Source organism: Diabrotica virgifera, chromosome 6 (assembly GCF_917563875.1).
Source record: "Diabrotica virgifera virgifera chromosome 6, PGI_DIABVI_V3a".
Lineage (NCBI taxonomy): Eukaryota > Metazoa > Arthropoda > Insecta > Coleoptera > Chrysomelidae > Diabrotica > Diabrotica virgifera.
Genome location: NC_065448.1, coordinates 43,928,576 through 43,950,912, shown reverse-complemented (window position 1 = coordinate 43,950,912; position 22,337 = coordinate 43,928,576). Strand labels below are relative to the sequence as shown.

At 33.0% G+C, this 22,337-nt stretch overlaps 1 protein-coding gene across 2 annotated transcripts in view; it reads left to right on the top strand.

Annotated features, from left to right (window-relative positions):
• The first annotated feature begins 3,255 nt into the window (after positions 1-3,255).
• The window catches only part of LOC126885942 (putative fatty acyl-CoA reductase CG5065), a 134,729-nt gene continuing 115,647 nt past the window's right edge, over positions 3,256-22,337 (top strand). The window contains exon 1 of one of the 2 annotated variants that reach the window (XM_050652766.1): positions 3,256-3,458. The gene's annotated coding sequence lies outside the window, so the exon portion shown is untranslated. The remainder of the gene's footprint in view (positions 3,459-22,337) is intronic. The other variant, XM_050652765.1, reaches the window with a different exon arrangement.

Here is a 22,337-nt window from a genome sequence, read left to right as displayed (position 1 = left end):
CATGGAAGCTGTGAGTAGAGACATACCATATTCATATTATGAACTAACATATTATTTGTACAGAAAATTAGGAGAAATTTATTAAATGACAGCATTCTAATAAAAACTAAAGTTTTGGAATGTAAAAAGTGGGTTTTGCCGAGACCGTTAAAAATTGGCAATTTTCAACTTGCACCTTAGACCGAACAGTTCGTCTGAAAAAAAAGTAAATAGTGATATTTGTAGATAATTTTAAGTACTTTAATTTCTGTTAACAGACCATTTACTAAAAGTTAATAGTTTTCGAGATTTGAGCAAAAAAGCGGAAAAAAGCTGAAATTTTTCGATTTTTTCGCGATTTTTCCAATGTTCCGGCAAGAAATTTTGTCCGCAAACCTCATATTCGGATTCAGCAGCCCAAAATCCATATATAATGAAAGAAATCAGAACTACCCCAAAACTTTCCCACTAGGGAGCTCGAAGAGTACAAATTCACTGAATCATATGCGGGACATTATTCTTTGCAAATTATCTAGATCTAGACTATCTGAAAAACTACTGCGTCGTCGGCATACCCTAATGTTGTTTAGACGCACTCCTTTGACTTTGACTAATACGCCTTCCTGTAGTTCTCCCAGTGCTCGCTCGAAGATATATTCAGAGTAAATGGGCGCCGGGAGGCGTGACCCTTTTCGGGTGCTTTAAACCAGGGGTAGGCAACATGCGGCCCGCGGGCCGCATGCGGCCCTTTAAAACTTTTTGCGGCCCGTCAATGCACTAATGTATTTTTAGGAAAAATCAACAAACTTATATCAACAAACTATAAGGAACTTAATAAGGCAATAAAAAAAGCATAAGACAAGACATTAGGGACTAAAATACCGAAAAAATCGAAAATATTATAGGGAAAATCAAGAGTATGAAAGTGTTAAAAACTCTGAATAGGAAAGACCGACAACAAATACACCTGATAACAGATACACACACCGGCAAAATGAGCCGAACACCTTAAAAATGGGACATGTTTGATGTCTCTAGTTTCCTAAACCACTGATCCGATTTGAGTGATTCTTTTAGTATGTTATAGCCTTTTTATTTAAGAATATCGTTGTAATAATATTGTTGCTAGACAGGTAAATATCATTTTATACCGGGTGTACAAATCATGCTGTGTTTTTTTCTTAAAGTTTGGAACACCCTGTGGAATATTCTAGCACATGTAAAATATTAAAATTAATACTCGATTGTAGATTTAGGCTTACCTAACATTTTTCTTTTTGAGTCATTTACTTATGTGGGATAATAAAAAAGTTATGTGCGTTAACAACTATCCATGTTTTTCATCAATAAATCCTCATAGTAGGGGAGGAAAGTATACTAAATTTGCAGTTACTCGAGCTTTATGGGAACCTATTGGATTGTGAAGAGTATGTGCTAAAACCAGAAAAAGGTTAAGTTAAATTTTCCATAAAGTGGGGGACTTTTCATTTTTTAATTTAATTTTCAATTTGAAACAATCATATCCATAATTAGAAAAAATGTGTCGAATAAAAGTTGCTTATTTTTACGTAAAGAATCCAAATCTGAAATAAAAACTGGGGGCTCCTATTTAGGATTTTAAATTAAATCCCCCACCCACCACCATGGAGGTTCGTGACACCCCACGGAGAGGGGAGGGGGGTAAATTAAAAATTTTAAATACGAACCCTGCAATATTTCGCGAAATGAACATCAGATCGTAAAACTGCAAAATACACCTATTCAATATTTTTCAAGGATCTACCGAATGGCACCAAACACGACCCCGACGGAGGTGGGCTGGAGGGTTACTTTAAAATCTTAAATAGGAGACATCTTTACAAACTGCAAATTTAGCATACCTTCCTCCCCTACTATGAGGATTTATTGATAAAAAACATGGCTAGTTGTTAAAGCACATAACTTTTTTATTTTCCAACATAAGCAAATGAATCAAAAAAGAAAATGTTAAGAAAGCCTAAGTCTACAATCGAGTTTTAATTTTAACATATTATATATACTAGAATATTCCACAGGGTGTTCCGAACTTTAAGAAAGAAACACAGTATGATTGTAACACCCGGTATAAAATGACATATACCTGTCTAGCAACAATATTATTACACCGATATTCTTAACTAATAAGGCTATAACTTACTAAAAGAATCACTCAAATCGGACAACAGGTTTAGGAAATTCGAGACATCAAACATGTCCCATTTTAAGGTGTTCGGCTAATTTTGCCGGTGTGTGTATAAATGGAATCACTATAAATGACAAAAATAAATTATTGAATATTACTATTTATACAGAATATGAATATTACTATTTAAACAGAATTATACTCGTTCAACATAGAAAAACCAGAAAACCGCGGTATGGAAATATTAAATGTAAAATCTGATCTACCAAAATTACTAAAGAGGACGTTATAAATGCCTTAAAATAGATTAAAGATGAATTAAGTTCAACACAGAGGTCCATCGAACAAGCTATGTTAGGACTAAGCTGAAAGGACATAAACGAAAATAAGGACGTGTGACGCAGGACAAAGGTGGAAGATGCAATTGAAAAAATTGCGCAAATAAAATGGAACTGGCTATGACAAAGCAATGAAATGTGGACGCGAAACAATGTACATTGGAGACCACACGAGCCCGGTCATACTAAAGCAAAACCACAAAAACGATGGCTAGACGACATCAAAGCAAAAATGGGTAGATACTGGCACTAAATAGCACAAAACAGAGAGAAGTGAATGACTCACGGGAGACCTTTGTCCAGGGATGGATGCAAACAGACTGAAGAAGAAAACTATTTAAGCTACATTTGAATAAAATATGCGGCCCGCATAAAAAATTTTATTTTGAACACAGCCCGCCATCCGAAAAAGGTTGCCGACCCCTGCTTTAAACTATAATATGGTTGTACAAAGTATACAAAATATAATGTGCAACATCTTCACGTCTGGCTCCCCTAAAAGTTTTTATATGGGCGCTCGTGTAGAGTATGTAGTTGCAAGTCGATAGGTATTTAAATATCGATTTATTCCGTTTTTTTGTTCTAACTGGCCTAAGTACCAAAATTGTACATCTGTATATCATCATTGCCAATGTTATTATCCGAGTAAAAAGTATGAATATTAAAATATTAAACGGCATTTTCACTACAATACCATTCCCTCCAAACATCTCGACAATTTCAAAACAATAAGTGATTTAGTAGAGTTCGGATATTTCCTACCTTAATAATTTATTTACTACTTACTTTACAAGTCTCGTCGACTTTCATCTAAGATTATAGTTCAGTCTCGATACCACTCTCGATTATTGCGTTAACGTTTTTATGCAGTTGTAGTGTGGAGTTTTCCACAAATACTCGACACTAGGTTACCGGTTCTAAAAAAATAAGTAGTTGTGCTATTACATACACATTGATCAATCAGTTGTGATAGATAACAGGTGAATATTCATTCATTTATTACCTACATTAATTTATAACAATATTATACCTATGTTTACTAATGTTTTTCGCATTTTGTTTGATAAGTTGTTTACAAATTTAAAAAAATAGGTATTTTTTCACATACAAAGTCACTTTTCTGTACAGTAGGTACTTCATTCATCCGTTCATTCATTAAGCATTACAATCCCTAGGGATTTATTTATAGCTTGCTGTGTCCCACATAACAATTTCATGTTCTTAGTAGATTCATAGAACATACTTTTCAGAAAAAGTATATACTGAGAATATGCGTAATTACCATTGCGAATGTGCAAAGCAGATACTGAGTATATACTACATTACAGTACGTAAACGTTTTATGTATGTACTTAGAATGTACTACCGCACTTCTTTTCAGTATATACCAAGAATGTTCTTTTTAGAACATTCCAAGGAAGTGCTATAAACCTTCTATTTATATACTTAGAACGTACTACTGCACATCTTTTTAGTTTATACCAAGAAGGTACTTTTTAGAATATTCCAAGGAAGTGCTATATACCCAGTGCCGGTGCTAGGGTATAAGGCGCCTGCCTGCAACACTAGCATAGGCACCCTTCGGTTTTTTAAATTGATATTTTGTATTGCACCAGCTGAACAAAAAGCTCAGTTTGGCGCCCCCTGAACAGGGGCGCCCGCCTGCAGTGCATCCCTTGCAGGCCCGTTATCGCCGGCCCTGTATATACCTTCTATTTATATACTTAGAACGTACTACCGCACATCTTTGTATGGGAAGAATATATATTTATAAGAATATTCTAAGAAAGTGCTATCAAGTGCTATATTGCTTAGAAGTATGTTTTCAGCATCACCTAATCTCATCTTAGGTTCTACTGGTTCTACCAAATACCTATTATATTTACATATTTTAATTGCAAATGAGAATGTAGTTAGTACCTACATTCTACAATATTACTTAAAAAGTAAGTACGTATTTATAAATTTTAGTTATTTATATAAATTATTATATAATATTTAGCTAAACTAAACTATGTATAAGTAACTAAAATTTATGTACTTATATGTACTTACCTAAATAACTACTATTTAAGTAATATTGAGTTAACAAAATAGAGTAGGTATATGTATTTTGAAGCACCGCAAACAAAATAAGGAGATTATGTATGTTCTTTATTTCTAATACTTTATCATTCGTCTTCATCCTTAACACTGCATAGATTCAAATAATGCCTGTTAGAAATAATTCGTTTTCATATTTTACCGTTGTTTCCTCTGATCCATTGAGGTAAGAAATGGTCAGAATAAGACGGGGGCGGGGGATATGTATTTTGTGGAATAACAACATCGGTGGTTAGTGTTGCTAAATGGAGGGAAATTTCTATTTTTGCGGGAATTTTCAACATAAAAGGTGATAAAGGGAAAAAGTTAACTCAAAAGGGAATTTTTGTTCCAGTCCAAATTGTAAAATACAATTAAGAAAAAATTGAAATATTTCAAAATAATTAAACATATCTTTTGTATGAAACAAAATGTTTTAGACGAAACCTAATTTTAATAGAAATTCATACAACAAGAGCTGAAATAGGATAAAAGTTGCTTAATTTGTAATCGATGATTGCAGTTTTCTTACAAATATAGACGACCGTTAACATAACACTCGCAGATAATTTTTTTAAAACGAGTTCCTTTTTCGTCTTTGGTGATTTGTAATAGATTGCATCAATCACTGGCGCACTGCTGCGAATGTGAAAGTTGTTTTTTCTAAGGGACCAACTAAAGTATACATTGCCTGAATGTCCGACATACCGTTCTTGTTCTAATTATGAAGTTTTATCACCTGGCGTAGGCGCACAATTTCGGCTCCCGTTATTTTTAAATGCATTCATTCCTTACGAATCCTGAGAAAACTAATAAATAGTTTTGAAAAATTTAAACGCAGAATGAAAGATTAAATTATTACCTAGGTCCGAAAGTCCCTAAGAGTAAACAAAAAGTGTCTTTGAATGAGATATTTAAAATTAACAAGCTGAAAATGAAATTATCATAACGAAAACTTTGTGTATTTACGTATTTAAATTCATAATATGGAAAATTTCTATTATGAAAAGTTGTTTAGTATTAAATGCTATGTTTTAATATGCAATTATATCCTAATTTAAATATTGTGAACTATAAAGGTACTCTACTCTCGAACGAAATTCATATTTTTTGACATACCTCGAACAAAATTGATAAAATTTGATATATGATGATTGAATCTTAGATTTTAGACCATGCAGATCTTTTTATGAAGAATAACTTTTCTTCGTGAAATTAATAATAAAACAGTTATGAATGAAAATGATATTGGTATCCGTAATTTGAGAAAAATTTTCAAGTATTTTCTTTATCTTTAGAAGGATGTACAAGTAATAATTGCATATTAGAACATAGTTTTTAACTCCAAACAACTTTTTATAATAACACTTTTCAATTTTGTGAAAAATAAAGATACTTTAATCTTGATCGGACTTCATATTTTTTGACATATCTCGTATAATTAGTCCATTCTTTCACGGGTTTTGCTCTAAATTTTAAAGAACCGCTTGGTTTGACATGAAATTTGGCATACTTATAGCTTACATGTCAAAGAAAAAAAGTGATATTGTGCCGATGTGTGCTTTTGCCCTGGGGGTGACTTTCACCCCCTCTTGGGGGTGAAAAAATATATGTCCAAAATTATTCCGGAAATGGGTAAACTGACTAAGTTTAAGTAACTTTTGTTCTATAGAGCTTTTTCGCCAAGTCAACACTTTTCGAGTTATTTGCGAGTGAATATGTTCATTTTTCAACAAAATAACTACATTTTTGGACGGTTTTTGCGCAAATAACTCAAAAAGTAAGTATTTTGTCGAAAAAAACGTTCTTAGCAAAAATATAGCACATAAAAAAGTAAAAAAAAATGGTGTACGCGTTAGGTCTCTGGATCTAGTAGAACCAGAGTTATATCCAATGAAAAATAGATTTATATTCACCAAATTTCAAATAGAATATTTCGACGTGAAATATCCAAAAAATTAAGCACTTTTTGGGGAAAACCTATTATAGCTTTTTTAAAGTGTTTAAAAAAGCTTTATTTCTGTTTTTACAAAAAGTTTCTAGCATTAAATTTAAGCAATTTACGCTCAAAATAAAGTTGGTCCCTTTTGTATTTGCAAAAAAAAATCGGAAAGACCACCCCCTAATTAGCAACTTAAATGAAATTAATCGTTACCGCTCCACAAGTTATTTTACTTATGTTGTGTTTATATGATCTGTAAGTTTGATCGAGTCAAAATGCTTATTTTTGAAACAATTTGGTTTCAAAGTAAAATTTTTAAAAATTTAAATTTTGAAAAATATGCTTTTTTTCAAAATAACTTAAAAATTTTTGGAGATACCAAAAATCTCGAAAAACAAAAAAAGTCAGATTTGCTTTTCTGAATATCATGTATTTTTTTGTTTTTCTGTTCGACAAAAATTGATTAAGATTTGGTGTTTCTAAATTTGCATACATTCGTGATCAGTGACTCGTTCAACCCCTTTTAACTACAGCCCTTTCAATAATAAGGACTTTGAACCGATGAAACTTACAGATCATATAAACAATATATACACGAGTCAAGAAACTTGTGAAGTCGTAACGATTAAGTTCATTTAAGATACTAATTAGGAGGTGATTTTCTCGATTTTTTTACCAAAACCAAAAGGGACTAACTTTATTTTGAGCGTAACTTGTTTAATTTTGATGTTAGAAATTTTGTTTATAAAACAAAAATAAAGCTTTTTTTAAACACTTTAAATAAGTTTTAATGAATTTTCCCCGAAATGTACTTAATTTTTGGTTATTTCACGTTAAAGAATTACATTTGGAATTTGACGAATATGAACCTATGTTTCATTAGCTATAACTCTGCTTTTACTAGGTGTAGAGACGTGATATATACACCATTTTTTTTTAATTTTTACAGGCTATATTTTTGCTTAAAACTTTTTTTAGACAAAATACTTACTATTTGAGTTATTTACGAAAAATCGTCTAAAAGCATGGTTATGTTGTTGAAAAAATGAACATATTCACTGTCAAATAACTCGAAAAGTATTGACTTAGTGAAAAAACTCTATAGAAGAAAAGTTACTTAAAATTAGCCAGTTTATCCATTTCCTGACTTTCTTTGGACGAATATTTTTTCACCCCCAAGAGGGGGTGAAAACCACCCCCAGGGCAAAAGCACATATCGGCACAATATCACTTTTTTTCTTTGACTTGTTAGCTATGTGTATGCCAAATTTCATGTCAATCCAAGCGGTTCTTTAAAATTTAGAGGTTTTGCAATGTTTTACCGTTAAAGAACGGACTAAATATAGATTTGATATCTAATAAAAATAAATAAATACAAAATAAACAGTTTTCCTTGAAAATAGTGAACTTTGTTTATCTGACATTTCAATTTTATGTTGACGTTTAGTTGCGTCAAACGAAAACAAAGTAGAGTTGACGTTTCTGTCGGAAGAAAATGACAATTTAAAGGAGGCTTGTGACGTCACAATGACGACTTTGAGGTCGGATATCTCGAAGATAGTTAGAGATAGCGAAATGCCGTTTTCAGATTTGGATTCAGAAGACAAAACTACATAGGAATCCATCGCTATGTGGCCTCTAGATATTTCAGGAGCGGCAACGCAATAACACACACACTTTTGCGAATTTATAAACGAAAAGTTTTCGTTGAAAATCACACTAAATTTCCTCTTTTTTATTAGCCCCTATAACTTATTAAAATAAACATTATAGAAGTTTTCAGGGACTTTCTGCCTTCGGTAAGAACGTAATCTTTTATTCTGCGTTTAAAGTTTTCAAAAATACTTATTAGTTTTTTCAGGATTCGAAAAAAATTATTTAAAAAGCATTAGAGCCGAAATTTTGCGCCTATCTCCTTAAATATATGTAGATATTATATTATAATACTATATATGTATTATACTATAAGTATAATAATTATGTCATAATAGTGGAGTCACTGAAGGTTTTCACCTCCGATTTCGTTGAACCTCCATCGATTGTCATGAAAATTGGTGAATCATTAGAGGATACCTCAAGGAACACAGGTGACATGTTGCCAACTTGCGTTTTACCCTGGGGGTGGATGCCACCCCTTCTCGGGGGTGAAAATTATTTTATTAAAAATAATACCATAAGTCGATAGAGGGACAAATTATAAGCAAAATTTGTTATATCAAGTTATTAATATAAATCAACACTTTTTGAGTTATTAAAGACCAAAGATTTTATTTTTTAGTAAAAAAAATGCATATTTTAAATCGGTTTTTCACGTATAACTCAAGAACTATAAGCTTTTACAAAATAATTATTATTACTGAAATTGATGATAATAAAAACTGAATACATTCCTCACTTAAAGAACTAAACTAATGTTAGTTCAAAGTGAGTTATTGGCAATTGAATGTGTATTTTTTTCGACGAGTACCCAAATCTAAGTATTCAAGCTTAAATAACGGGAAAACGATGCAATGTATAAAATATACGTACTAATCGTTTGTCAACGTACTTCAGAATAGCTATTAAATGAGAATTTTCGATATTTTACATCTTAATTCATTCATAGAGAAACATGCGTCTTTAGTTTAAGAACCTTATTAGCTGTTGCATAAAGCAAACTTAAGAGTCTTGTTACAGCATTTAATGCTTCCTCCATCTTCAAATCAACAAAATTTTGTTGATTTGACGATTTGACTTCTATCTCGAAAAAAAAAGTTTTGGAAAAGATGAAAAAGTTTTTGTTTTGCCAATAAATAAAAAAGAGTTTGGGGCTCACAGCCCCAAGAGAGCCCCAAAAGAGAGTCACAGCCCGTTAAGAGGCAAAACAGTAGCGATTAACAGGTAGGAACAAATTGCGGTCCAAGATTGCGGCTGTAATTTTGAATATTTTGTCGAGATATTTGGCACACATATTCGTAATATAATAAATAATGGCGGTACAGAGCTTAATTTGAGAAATATGTTAGTATGTGGAAATTACTCTATAACTAAATAAAATATTGCAAACAGGAGCCTGTACCGCCATTAAGAAGAACAAAAAAAAATAAACTTTCTTCAAATAAACTTTTTAATCCCATGCCTAGATTTTGTATCATATTGGACCTAGTAAAATTATTTATCTCTAACGAGAAATCTAACATATTATAACTAAATAACTGATTAGTCAACATAGAGAGAGTGTCACTGTCATTTTGACAAACTTGCGTCAGATTTCTGTTCTGTTATCTGCATAGGGATTACGAACACTCTACTGCGATACGGTAAAACATGGCGGATACGATTCGTATCGAGTGTTCGTTATCCCTATGCAGATAACAGAACAGAAATCTGACGCAGGTTTGTCAAAATGACAGTGATACTTTCTCTATGTTGACTAATCAGTTATTTATATGTAATATGTTCGATTTGAAGTCTAGGTTGAACCGTGATAGTGTGTACATGTGTGTGTGATCGCTCCGTATCAAAGTTCATACATTGGGCCGGTACGAGTTTAGTCATCCACACTACATTCACTGAGACAATTACAGGTAACATTAGATTGTAATTAGCATAAAATAAATAGATAATTCTTTATACGTATCTGTGTGAAACAGTGTTATAAAGAAAGATAAACAAACAACAGAAAAAGCTGACAGGGATAAGCTTCTTGACCTTCGCAAGGTTGAATTGGGTTGGGTAGCTTTGCGCTCTGCCAGCGTTCGATTATTAATAACAACAATACATTGTTATACACACACAGATATATTTATACAGAGTGATACAAACCACATAAGGATGAGCGACTGGGACGAAATCAAAAATTTAATAACAAATTTGACGTCGGAAATGCGTAAAGATCTGAAAGAAATTAAAAATGATTTTCAAGAATATAAAAAAACACTGAAAATTTTCAGAGAAGAAAATATAGAATTAAAGAAAGAAATTAACGAACTGAAGATGAAAGTTGAAAATTTGGAAAAATTGGAAGAAAAAGTCGAAAACATCGAAAAGTACAAGAAGAAAAATAACATAATTATAAGTGGATTTAAAATACGGGACAATGAAGAAGAAGCGCAAGAAGAAATAGAAAAATTTGTCGAAAACAAGCTACAAGTTGTTATTAAAGCGAAAAAATTGACAAAAATAAACGAAACAATGTGCGTACTAAAACTGAACAATCGAGAAAAAGCAGATGTAATGAAAAATAAACACAAACTAAGACACGTCAAAGGCCAAAAAATATTTATACGCCATGATTTAACAGAACAAGAGAACAAAATCTAGAAAAGCCTACAAGAAATAGCAAAAGATAAAAGAAACCAGAACAAAAAGGTAGTAATTGGGTACCAGAAATTAATTATAAATGGCGAAAAATTTATATGGAATAAAAAGAAAAATACGATTGAAAGTACGAATACTCTTCATGATAATTCAAAAAACTAGTGGAACATATACAGGACGGAAACATGGAGACGACCAGCATAAGAAAAGGAAAACGAAATATGATAAAAGGAAGAGCGAGCACATGGAAAATTGGAACATGGAATATTCGAAGTATTTACGGAAAAGAACAGGATTTAATAGAGGAATTTGAACAAGCACAACTAGATATACTAACAGTATCGGAAACAAAGAAAAAAGGCAAAGGCGAAATTAAACTTAATAAAGGTCATTTGATGATATATAGCGGAGTGGACAATAAACAAAGAGCTGCAGCCGGAATAGGATGCATAATACATGAAAAGCTAATAAATAGTGTAAACACGTGGGAGGCAATTGAATTAACGAAAGAATATTAAAAGTAGAACTAACAGGCATAAACGGAGAAAACTGGATAATATTAGCCGTATACGGACCAAGCGAAGACGAGAATTCAGCAATAAAAGATAAATTTTGGGATGAACTGACGAGAATTACAGAAGAATGCAAAGGAAGAATATTAATTGCTGGAGACTTCAACAGCAGAGTTGGTAAACAAGATCACAAATATAACACAGTAATAGGTACACATGGGGAAGATACGAGGAACAATAACGGCAAGAGATTGCTTGAATACTGTCAACTACATAATATAATAATAACAAACACACTCTTCGAACATAAAAATATCCACAAATACACACGGGAAGTTATAAGCAGAGGAGAAAAATCAATAATCGATTATGTAATAGTGGAAAAAGACTATAGGGCAAACATTACCGACACCAAAGTACGAAGAGGTGCAGAAATCAATAGTGATCACTATCTGGTGGTAACAAAAATTAAACACCAAATTATGAAGAACGAGGAGCAGAAAATAAATAAAGAAAGAAAAGTAGAATTTGAATCAATAAGATCTTACAAGTTGACAGAAGAAAATGTGAGAACTAAATATGAAGAAATAATAAATCGAGAAATTGAAAAAAGGCTATTAATAATGAGAGATGCAGATGTGGATCAGTTATGGAATAGTATAAAAGAAATTATTATTGAGGCATCCAAGGAGGCATGCGGCGTAAGTAGAACAACTAGCAACAGGAAACAGACATCGTGGTGGAATGAACAAATTAAATCAGAAACAAAGGAAAAGAAAAGACGATGGAAAATATACCTATCAAACAAAACAACTGAAACGTATGAAAAATATAAAGAACAACGAAAAATAGTAAAAAATATGATAAAAGATGCAAAAGAAGAAAGTTGGAAACAATTCGGGGAAAAACTAGAATCAGATAGTAAAAGTAACCAAAAGCTGTTTTATAAGACCATGAAAACATTAAGAAGGGGAAAAAATACAGTTCAATTGACAATTAGAGACGAAACAGGAAACATTTTGACACAGGAAGAAGAAATAATGAAAAGATGGAAAAGGTATTTTCAAGAACTATTATCAACTGAAAACGAAACACCACATTATACCATTAACGTGACAAATACCGGAGAAACCATAGAAGAAACGCAAGACACTGCAATAACATGGGAAGAATTTACACAAGGATTGGCAAAAATGAAAAATGGAAAGTTACCAGGGCATGATAAAATAACAACTGATATGTTCAAATATATGGGAGTACAAGGACAACACATATTATTACAATTAATAAACAAGATATGGAAAGCTGAAAGAATACCAGAAGAATGGAAGATCTCGTTGATACTACCCATATTTAAATCTGGAGATAAAAAAGAATGCAAAAACTATAGAGGCATAATGCTCTTATGCTCGGCGATGAAACTGTACGAACAAATATTACAAGAAAAGCTGACAAAGATAATCGATACAACATTAGCAGAAACTCAAAGTGGCTTTAGAAAAGGAAGAAGTGTGCAAGATCACATCTTCACTATTAAACAGATCATTGAGAAAACGAAACTCAGAAGAGGAAAAGCATATTTTGCGTTTATCGGCTTACAAAAAGCGTTTGATCTTGTTCCTCGGCAAAAAGTATGGTCACTCCTAGAACAAAGAGGAATAGCAACCAAACTAAGGAAAAATATTGAATGTCTATATAAAAATACGACGAATTGTGTTATAACTAGAAACCTCAAGTCAGAAAATTTTATAACAAAAGGTGGTCTACGACAGGGAGGAGGACTAAGTCCAACATTGTTTACGCTGTTTATGGACGAAATAATTAAAAAATGTAGTCAGAGAACAAAACACCTATTTGTAGGATACAAAAACTTACAACCGATCGAAATATCAGAGTGTGCTTTTGCAGATGACATCGTTATAATGGCAACAAAAGAAAAGGACCTACAAGAAAACTTACAAACGTGGAGTGAAATATTAGAAGAAAGTGTCATGAAACTAAACCTAACAAAAACAAAAGTGATGGTAGTAGCAGAATGTAAAGAAAACGTGAGTATACAGATCAATGGTATACATATACAACAAGTTGAATGCTTCGAATACCTGGGTGTAAAAATTGAAGATTCAGGTCAACAAGGTTTAGAAATCGATAAACGTATAGAGAAAGCAATAAATTCATATTATGCAATGAACACAACTTTTATAGGAAAAAAGGAAATAGCGCAAAGTACAAAAATGAAAGTTTTTAAGGCAATATATAGACCCATACTCACCTTCGGTTGTGAATCGTGGACATTAACAGAGAGGCAGAAGAGCAGAATACAAGCGACGGAAATGAAGTACCTACGAAGAGCGAGAGGAGTTACAAGACTTGACAGGGTAAGAAATGAGCAGATAAGGGAGGATCTGGAGGTGGAATCAATCTTAGAATTCATAGAAAAAAGACAAATCAGCTGGTGGGGACATTTACAAAGACTAGACGATAGAAGACCGGTAAAAATGATTTGGGAAGCGAAAGTAAATATCAAGAGGAAGAGAGGAAGACCAAGAGAAACATGGGACCAAGCTATTGGAAAAGTTCTACAAAAGAGAGGCAAATCCTGGAAAGAAGCAAAAGTATTGGCACAAAATAGAAGACAGTGGCGTAAATTTGTACACAATATCTAAGTTATTATTGTAATCCCGACACCAATAGGTAGAAGGGAATTTGATTATATATATATATATATATATATATATATATATATATATATATATATATATATATATATATATATATATATATATATATATGTTCGATTTCTTGTTAGAGATAAAAATTTTACTAAGTCCATCATCATCATCAATGACGCTATAACTCTTCGTGAGTCTTTGCTGCGTTTACTATTTATTGTCTTCCATGTTTGTCGGTCCTGTGCCACTAATTCCCATTGTAGCACTCCCATTTTCTCTAGATCTTCTTTGACTGCATCTTTCCACCTTTTTCTAGGCAGCCCTACAGACCTTCTTCCATCTGACCTTCCCCAGAACACATTGTTTTTAAGGGGATTGTCGTTACTGCGTATCACATGCCCTGCCCATCTGAGTATATTGACCTTTATTTTACTAGGTCCAATATGACACAAAATCTAGGCATGGATAAAAAAAAGTTTATTTGAAGAAATTTTATTTTTTTGTTTTTCTTAATGGCGGTACAGGCTCCTTTTTGCAATCTTTTATTTAGTTATAGAATAATTTCCACATACTAACATATTTCTCAAATTAAGCTCTGTACCGCCATTCTTTATTATATTACGAATATGTGTGCCAAATATCTCGACAAAATATTGAAAATTTTACAGCCGCAATCTTGGATCGCGTTTGTTCCTACCTGTTGATCGCTACTGTTGCCTCTTAAAGCATGCAGCTTTATGAGTGATAAGCCTTGATTGAGGCACAATTATTGATGTAATAATAATAAAAATTATATTTTTAAATAACTAATGTTTGACGTTTCGATTTTCACTCCAGAAATTATTCTTAAAAAAGATTATTTTAAAAACTTCTGCGAAGATGTATATCCTAGTTTTATTAGGTCTGCATGTCTGAGAGTTATAGTGGGGGAGCCTTGGATGCTAAATTTGAAGTTATTAAAGCGTCATGGGGACCTATTGGTTTGTGAAAATTAGGTCTTAACACAAAAAAAGGTAAAGTTAAGTTTTCCATTTTAGTGGGAATTTTCCATTTTTTAAGTTATACTTCTTTAGGCACGAGGGTAAAAATTTTAATTCTACTGGGCGCATGCGCACACCGACAGTATGGTATAAACGCTATACGGGATCTGATTGGGTGTTAAAATCATCTGTCAATAATTGTTCAATATGGAGATTTTGGATAAACAAATTAAGGTTGTGTATATTTATATTAGTTTTTATTGTTGTGATGGCAGAGAAAAAAGTTTATAATTGTAGTGACTTTTTAAATAGTTTTTAAAAGCGACAGGTACGTAGTAATTGTAAATGTTTCAGTATCCTAATAAAAAGTTTCATAGGTACCTACCTAATTGGAAAATTTAAAAAGAATCTACCAAAATACATAGTATGTACCTAATGCTTTGATTTACATAATTTGATTACCATCAAAATTTCTATCAATATTCACCTAATATGCTTCTTTTCATGAGCATTTTTCAGTGCGTCACAAATGATAGAAAAAAAGGTAAGTCCGTGATAATATACATTTATAACTAGGGATGGCAACGATGTATCGATAAATTAAATTTATCGATATATTTTAAAATTTTATCGATATTTTTATATCGATATTTCAGATTCAATATATCGCCCACACAAGATTAATATGCCATATATTGGCAAGATATAAAATTATAATATAATCTTATAATATAAATCATATCCTTATTTTTTTGAGACGCTTAGTATATTATAGGTACTAAAGAAATATTCTACTACACTATAAATATCATAATCAAGATGTTCGACCAGTGTTATTTTATTTGAATGTCGTATACCCACCCTTGCCCTTAAAAGGGCCTCATTCATGATCTGATTTGTAGTACAGTGGAACCTCGATAACTCGGATTAATCGGGACCGCGGCCGATCCGGGTTATCGAAAATCCGAGATAGCCGGAGAATATGGTAAAAATTAATAAAATACGGTATACTTACAGATAAACTCCGTTAGAATTGAAATAACATGATATATATTTATAAATATGCACAGTACCTACTCACTAAAATTACTAAAAAAAAACACCAAACACAAACGTAAGCAAACGGAAGCGAACCATACAAGACACACAACGAACGATGTAATGTTATTTAAGAACAGTGAAAACTAAAGACCATTGTTTATAAAATAATTTTTTAAATAGTCTTTCCTAAACAATGCTAAGACAGTTTGAAATAAAAAGGAATTGGTAATACAGACAGGTGCCTGTTGTTTCTGCGGCGTGTGCTATGAGTCATTTTTAATATCGTATAGTTCAAATTACACGCATTCACATTATCTCTCAAATATTATATTACATACATTTTTATTGTTGAAAGGTTTGTCTGATAATTAACTATTTTGATGGGAAATAAGCCACAATTAAATTGAAAAATAATTTTATTAACGTTTCGCGACTCCCAAATCTGGTCGTTGTCAAAATACAAAATATTGAAAATCAAAATGTTTATCTGATGAAAATCGGTCCGGGTTAGCCGGACTTCCGGGTTATCGGGGGCCGACTTATCGGGGTTCCACTGTATTACTAGTGGTACGACAAGAGAGAGAAAGTGATATGTTGGATCTAAAATCAGACCGTGAATGGGTTGTAGTTCCACTAGTAGTACCACTAGTGGTACTACTAGCGGTATTACAAAGAAAGTTGGAGCGTGAATGCCGATGTTGGATGTTCGATTATAGATTTCCACTACACTGAGAGTCATAAGTTAAGGATATAGAAAGTGTATGCTCATTTTTATAGTTTATTTTTTCGTGAACAGATTAACGGATTTCGCTAATTTTTGTTTTTATTCTCTTAGACATTTCTTTAGTATTTACACAGTTGTGCAAAAATTTAATTAAACTTCTTTTTTGTACTCATACCGGGTGGAAGAAAAGTAATGTTTTCTTATGTTAAGTTTGAAACACCCGGTAGAGAGAACGAGGTACAAATCTGTGTATAGATCGGAATCGTATTGTAGTCTTATGTTTTGTGAACATTTTGTTTTTTGAATCTCCCTGATATCTTTAGCTTTCTAAAGATAAAGAAAATAACAAAGAAAATAGGTGGTTTTACTCCTTACCATGTATTTTTACTGAAACAAAACTAAATTAACACTAACAAATAATAGTTAACAAAACTTTAAAAACAGAAAGGCACATAACGTAAACGATTGTCGATCAGGTAAGTGGTATGCACAGCACAACTTAAGAGAGACGAGATTGTTTAATAGAGGCTCTATGATGTTTTGGGGTGGAATTTCCCTGAAAGTAATACGGATTCGGTGTCTACCTGGAGGCTCTTTTAATATCGAGAGTTACATTACACATATTCATTTTCTTTGAACACTCTTTTTCTTTCGCACTATATATAGGAAATAATGTCGTCTTAGTGGTATGATAAAACGTGACCTCCTCACGTATCGCAGTCGTCAGTTAAAACACATATTAAATAGTAAAACGGTCTAGTTTCTTTGTTATTAAAGATATCAGAAAAATTTAAAAAATAAATGATTCACAAAAGATCAGACTACAACATAGTATCGATGCATAACCACCATTTTACCTCTTCCTCCCTAAAGGGTGTCTCAAACTTTAGTTTCGGTTAAAACACAAGTTAAAATACAAAACCGTCTATTTTCTTTGTTTCTAAAGATATCAGGCACATTAAAAAAAATTTCATCAAACATAAGACTATAATACGATTCCGATGCATTATTGTACCTCGTCCTCTCTACAGGGTGTTTCATACTTAACATAAGAAAAACATTTCTTTTCCTCCACCCAGTATAAGTACAAAAAAGAAGTCTGAGTAAATCTTTGCACAATTGTGATAATATTGTTCGTCCGCTATAACTTTTCCCATGCGTCACGATTCTTTTTCAAACAAATTAAGTCAAAACATAACGTAGGTGACTGAAGTTCAGTTGCCATAAAGTCATCGAAATGTAAACAACTCAATTTTTTGCATCCCACATGTTGGGAATTTAAATACCTTACCTTAGGGCATTATTCCTGTTGCCATTTGCCCATCACAAGGCATTTTAAGTAAATATGCATCTGTAAAGCATAAATTTCATATTTGAAGGGTTATTACCCCTATATTTCTTTGGTGGCTCAGCTAGCATCCAGACTGTCTTACACTGATGATGATTTTGTAATAAAATCGAAAACGTTTTGTTCTGATTTAGCCCTTTAGGGATTTTAATAAATTTTATACCTTTTACAAAGGATTTATTCCAATTTTTTTAATTAATTCATATTGTTATTTGGTTGAATTAATCACGTTACCAATAATCAAACTTGTTTATCTATTTTACTATATATAGATTGATAAAACGTATGTAAATAATTTCCTATTTGTTTTTATAATTTGAGTTCAAAAAAGTGATTTACCTAGTATGTCTACTACTAGCAATATACTACAGGGTGATTGATTAGTGGGGTAAAGCTCAATAGCTCCGCTATAGTAATAGATACCAATAAAAGTTAATAACAAAAATTTTTGCCACCTTTGAGCTTCACATTACAAAATTAGTTAGAATGTTACAGGGTGTTCGATAACACAGTGGCAGACCAAACTTATGTTTTTTTTAAATGGAACACCCTATATTTTATTAATTTTAAATTCGAAATCCTGTTAACTTGTCCATCACAAAAATATAAAGGTTTGTTATATTATACAGGGTATTTACAAAGTTATAACCAATTTTATATGAAAATCGTAACAAGTCAACTCCCTGTATAAATAAAAATAAGCAAAACAACAATGGTTTATTAATGCCATATTTTTTAACGTATTGTCGAAATTTTCAAGAATGATGGATATTGCTAATTTTCTTTATATCAAATACAGGGTGAGTCAAAACGCAAGTACATTATTTTCTCAGTAATTTTAAATGGAACACCCTGTATTTTATATCACTATTGAAAAGTACCATTATATATATACAACAGCGCTACAGGCCCAGGGACGTAACTAGGGGGGGGGGGCACGCGGGGCATGTGCCCCGGGCGCAAGTTGTGGGGGGCGCCAACACGGCCACAGATTTTTCTAATAAAAATTGTTGAAAATATTTTTAATACGAGGTGTGTTGCAAAAGAGAATCATTATATTTATTATTTTTATTTGATTTAAGTCTAAGAAAAGTGAACGGATTCCTGAGCATGAGAACTCCTTAAATCACAAACAGTGCTTTTGAGCTTGGAAAAATTTAGAATCTAGTTTAAGTAAACGTTCTGGCATTGACAAAGAACTACAAGACATGATTGCACTTGAAGAGGCACACTGGAAGGGTGTTTTGTATGCTATCATTGATGTAATCTTACACCTAGCAAAAGATGGCAGCCCATTACGAGGCTCCCATGAAAACCTAGATTTCAGTGACCCTAGATGCGGTAGGTTTTTGAAAACTATTGAACTAGTATCTCATTACCACGCACCTCTGAAAGAGCACATTTTTCGCCATAAAAAAGGCCAAGTCAGTTACTTTTCGCCGCTCATTCAGAATTAATTTTTAGACATTATTGCAGGAAAAGTTAGAGAACACATATTTTGTGACATCAAGGCTTCAAAATACTTTTTAATTATGTTTGACTATATTCCCGACGTAAGTCATTTGGAGCAAATGTCTCAAGTCCTTCCTTATGTGAAAATCACCGAACAGAACAGGGTCCGGAGGTAGTGGAGAGTTTTATTGATTTTGTAACAGTTGGTGAAAAAACTGGATTGGGTCTTTCGCAAGAAATTTCGGATAAAATCAAAAAGATGGCTTAGATTTGAAGAACTGCCGGGGCCAGTGCTATTGCAATGGTTCGAATATGGCTGGCAAATACAAAGGCGTCCAATCTAGGATTCTTGCCGAAAACAACCTGGCTTATTTTGTGCCTTGCGCGGCTCATTCCTTAAATTTAGTAGGTGCAAATGCTGCTAGTATGTCAGGGGAGGTACAGTCATACTTTGGAACTCTTAACTGCTTGTACAATTTTTTTGCTTCCTCCACCAATAGATGGGAGATTTTATTAAAACATGTCCCTCTATCTCTAAAACTACAAAGTAACACCAGATGGTCGACTAAGAGGGAAGCTGTACAAGTTATATGCAAGCATCTAGGTAAAATTATAAATGCTTTAAATGACCTCATAACCAGCATAACTACCTCAGATGAAACAAAAACTGAAGCAACTAATCTTTTGAAAAATGTCAAGCAGTTTGAGTTTATAGTTCTCTCCTGTTTTTGGTACAAGCAATTGACCCGCATTGACATTGTGAACAAGCTCCTACAAGTGGAGAATATCACCATAGATAGATCGGCCAAACACATCAGTCGATTGATCTCTGAACTAGACTCGCAAAGGGCAAAGTATTCAAACGCTGCAATGAAAGAAGCCAAAGAAATGGCAACAAATCTTGGCGTTGATCCTTATTTCAAAGTAGTTCGAAAGAGAAGAAAAAAGCGCATGGTTGATGAGAATGCCGAAGATGAAGCACCTGAATTCTCAGAAGAGAAGAAATTTCAACAGCAGCTATTAGAAATCGTCGATCGCATTCTTTGTGAACTCAGAGAAAGATTTAACTCTATTCAAAACGTAAATCATTTGTTTGGTTTTCTCAACGGAGCTAGCTTTGGAACAATGAGTGGGGATGACCTAAAGGCTAAAGCAATCGAATTAGCCTCCACATATAAAGAAGACTTGGACAAAGACGAATTGGCAACCGAAGTGGAAAGTTTCAAATACCTACCATGGTTTGGATTTAGTACCAAATATCCAAACAGCCAATTCGATTGATCTTCTGAAATTTTTGTGTGTGAACAAAATGGAGGATGTATATCCAAACATAATGACTACCTTACGAATCTTCTTGACAATTCCGGTTTCAGTGGCTTCGAATGAAAGAAGTTTTAGCAAACTTAAAATAATAAAAAATTATTTACGGAATTTGACAGGGCAACAGAGGCTGACAAACCTAGGGATTGTTTCCATTGAGCACCAAGTAGCCTCAAAACTATGCTTTAGTGAGATTATCAGTACATTTGCTGCAAGAAAAGCCCGAAAAGTTAAATTCTAAGAACAATTAAATGTTTAAATCAATATTTTAGTTAAATTTTTTATAATTTTATCTAATACTTGATCTACTTGTACATAATTTACTATCTTAAGTGTTTTAGTATAAATGATGTTGTTTTGAAATAAACTATTTATTTTTGAAAATACGTATTCTATTATTTACCAAATATATTTAGGCCTATATACTTTGAACTTGAGGTTGAGTATTTTAAGATCAAGATAGTATTAATGTAGCGTACCGATGGACACACCACACTTTTTAAGAGGAGTTATAAGGAATTAGTTTCAGTCTAATTGGTGGTGGGGGGGAGGGGGGCGCCAAAATAGGTGTTTGCCCCGGTTGCTGAATAACCTAGTTACGTCCCTGTATAGGCCTTAGAGGCCCTTGGCTTCGATAGTCTTGACTATATTCTTCCACTTTTTCCGGTCCTTCACTTGTTCTCTCCAGTCTCTTGTACCCATTTCTTCTATGTCAGTCCGGACGGCATCCAACCACTTCCTTCGTGGTCTTCCTCTTCTTTTCTTCCCTTGTTCTCCTGCTAACAAAACTCTTAGACGTTTCTTTCTTGTGGCATTCGTGAAACATGTCCCAACCATCTAACTCTCTGCGCCCTGATTTTCTGTGTTATTTTGGGTCTCTTATATATCTGCATTAGCTCCTGGTTTGTTCTTCTGCGCCATTCCCCGTTAGCTTCCTTGATGCCACCAAAAACTTTTCTCAAGATTTTCCTCTCCCAAATTTCTAGTTTTTTTTTTCTTGTTTCTGATTCATGGTCCAAGTTTCACATGCATACATCACCGTTGGTCTCACTATTGTCTCATAAGTTCGAATCTTGGCTGCCCTGGACACGTTTTTGGCCTTCAACAGTGCGTTTAATGATCCTACTGCTTTGCCAGCTTTCAACAACCGTTTATCAATCTCTCTCTCTCTTCGTCTCCTCTATTTGTAACGGTTACTCCAATGTACTCAAATTCAGTTACCTTCTCAAATTTATACTCTCTGTCATTCGTCGTTAGAGTGATCCATTTATTTTCTTCTGCATTTCCCCCTCTCATTTCCATATACTTGGTTTTTTCTTGGTTTATATTCAGGCCATATTTTCTAGCTTCTTCTTCAAATTATTTGAACATTTTTCGAAGTTCTATTCTTGAACGTGTCAGAAACACCAAGTCATCTGCAAAACCTATGCATTGTTGTCTTTTGTTGAGAATCGTACCGCTTGTCTGGATATTGGCTCCTCCAATTA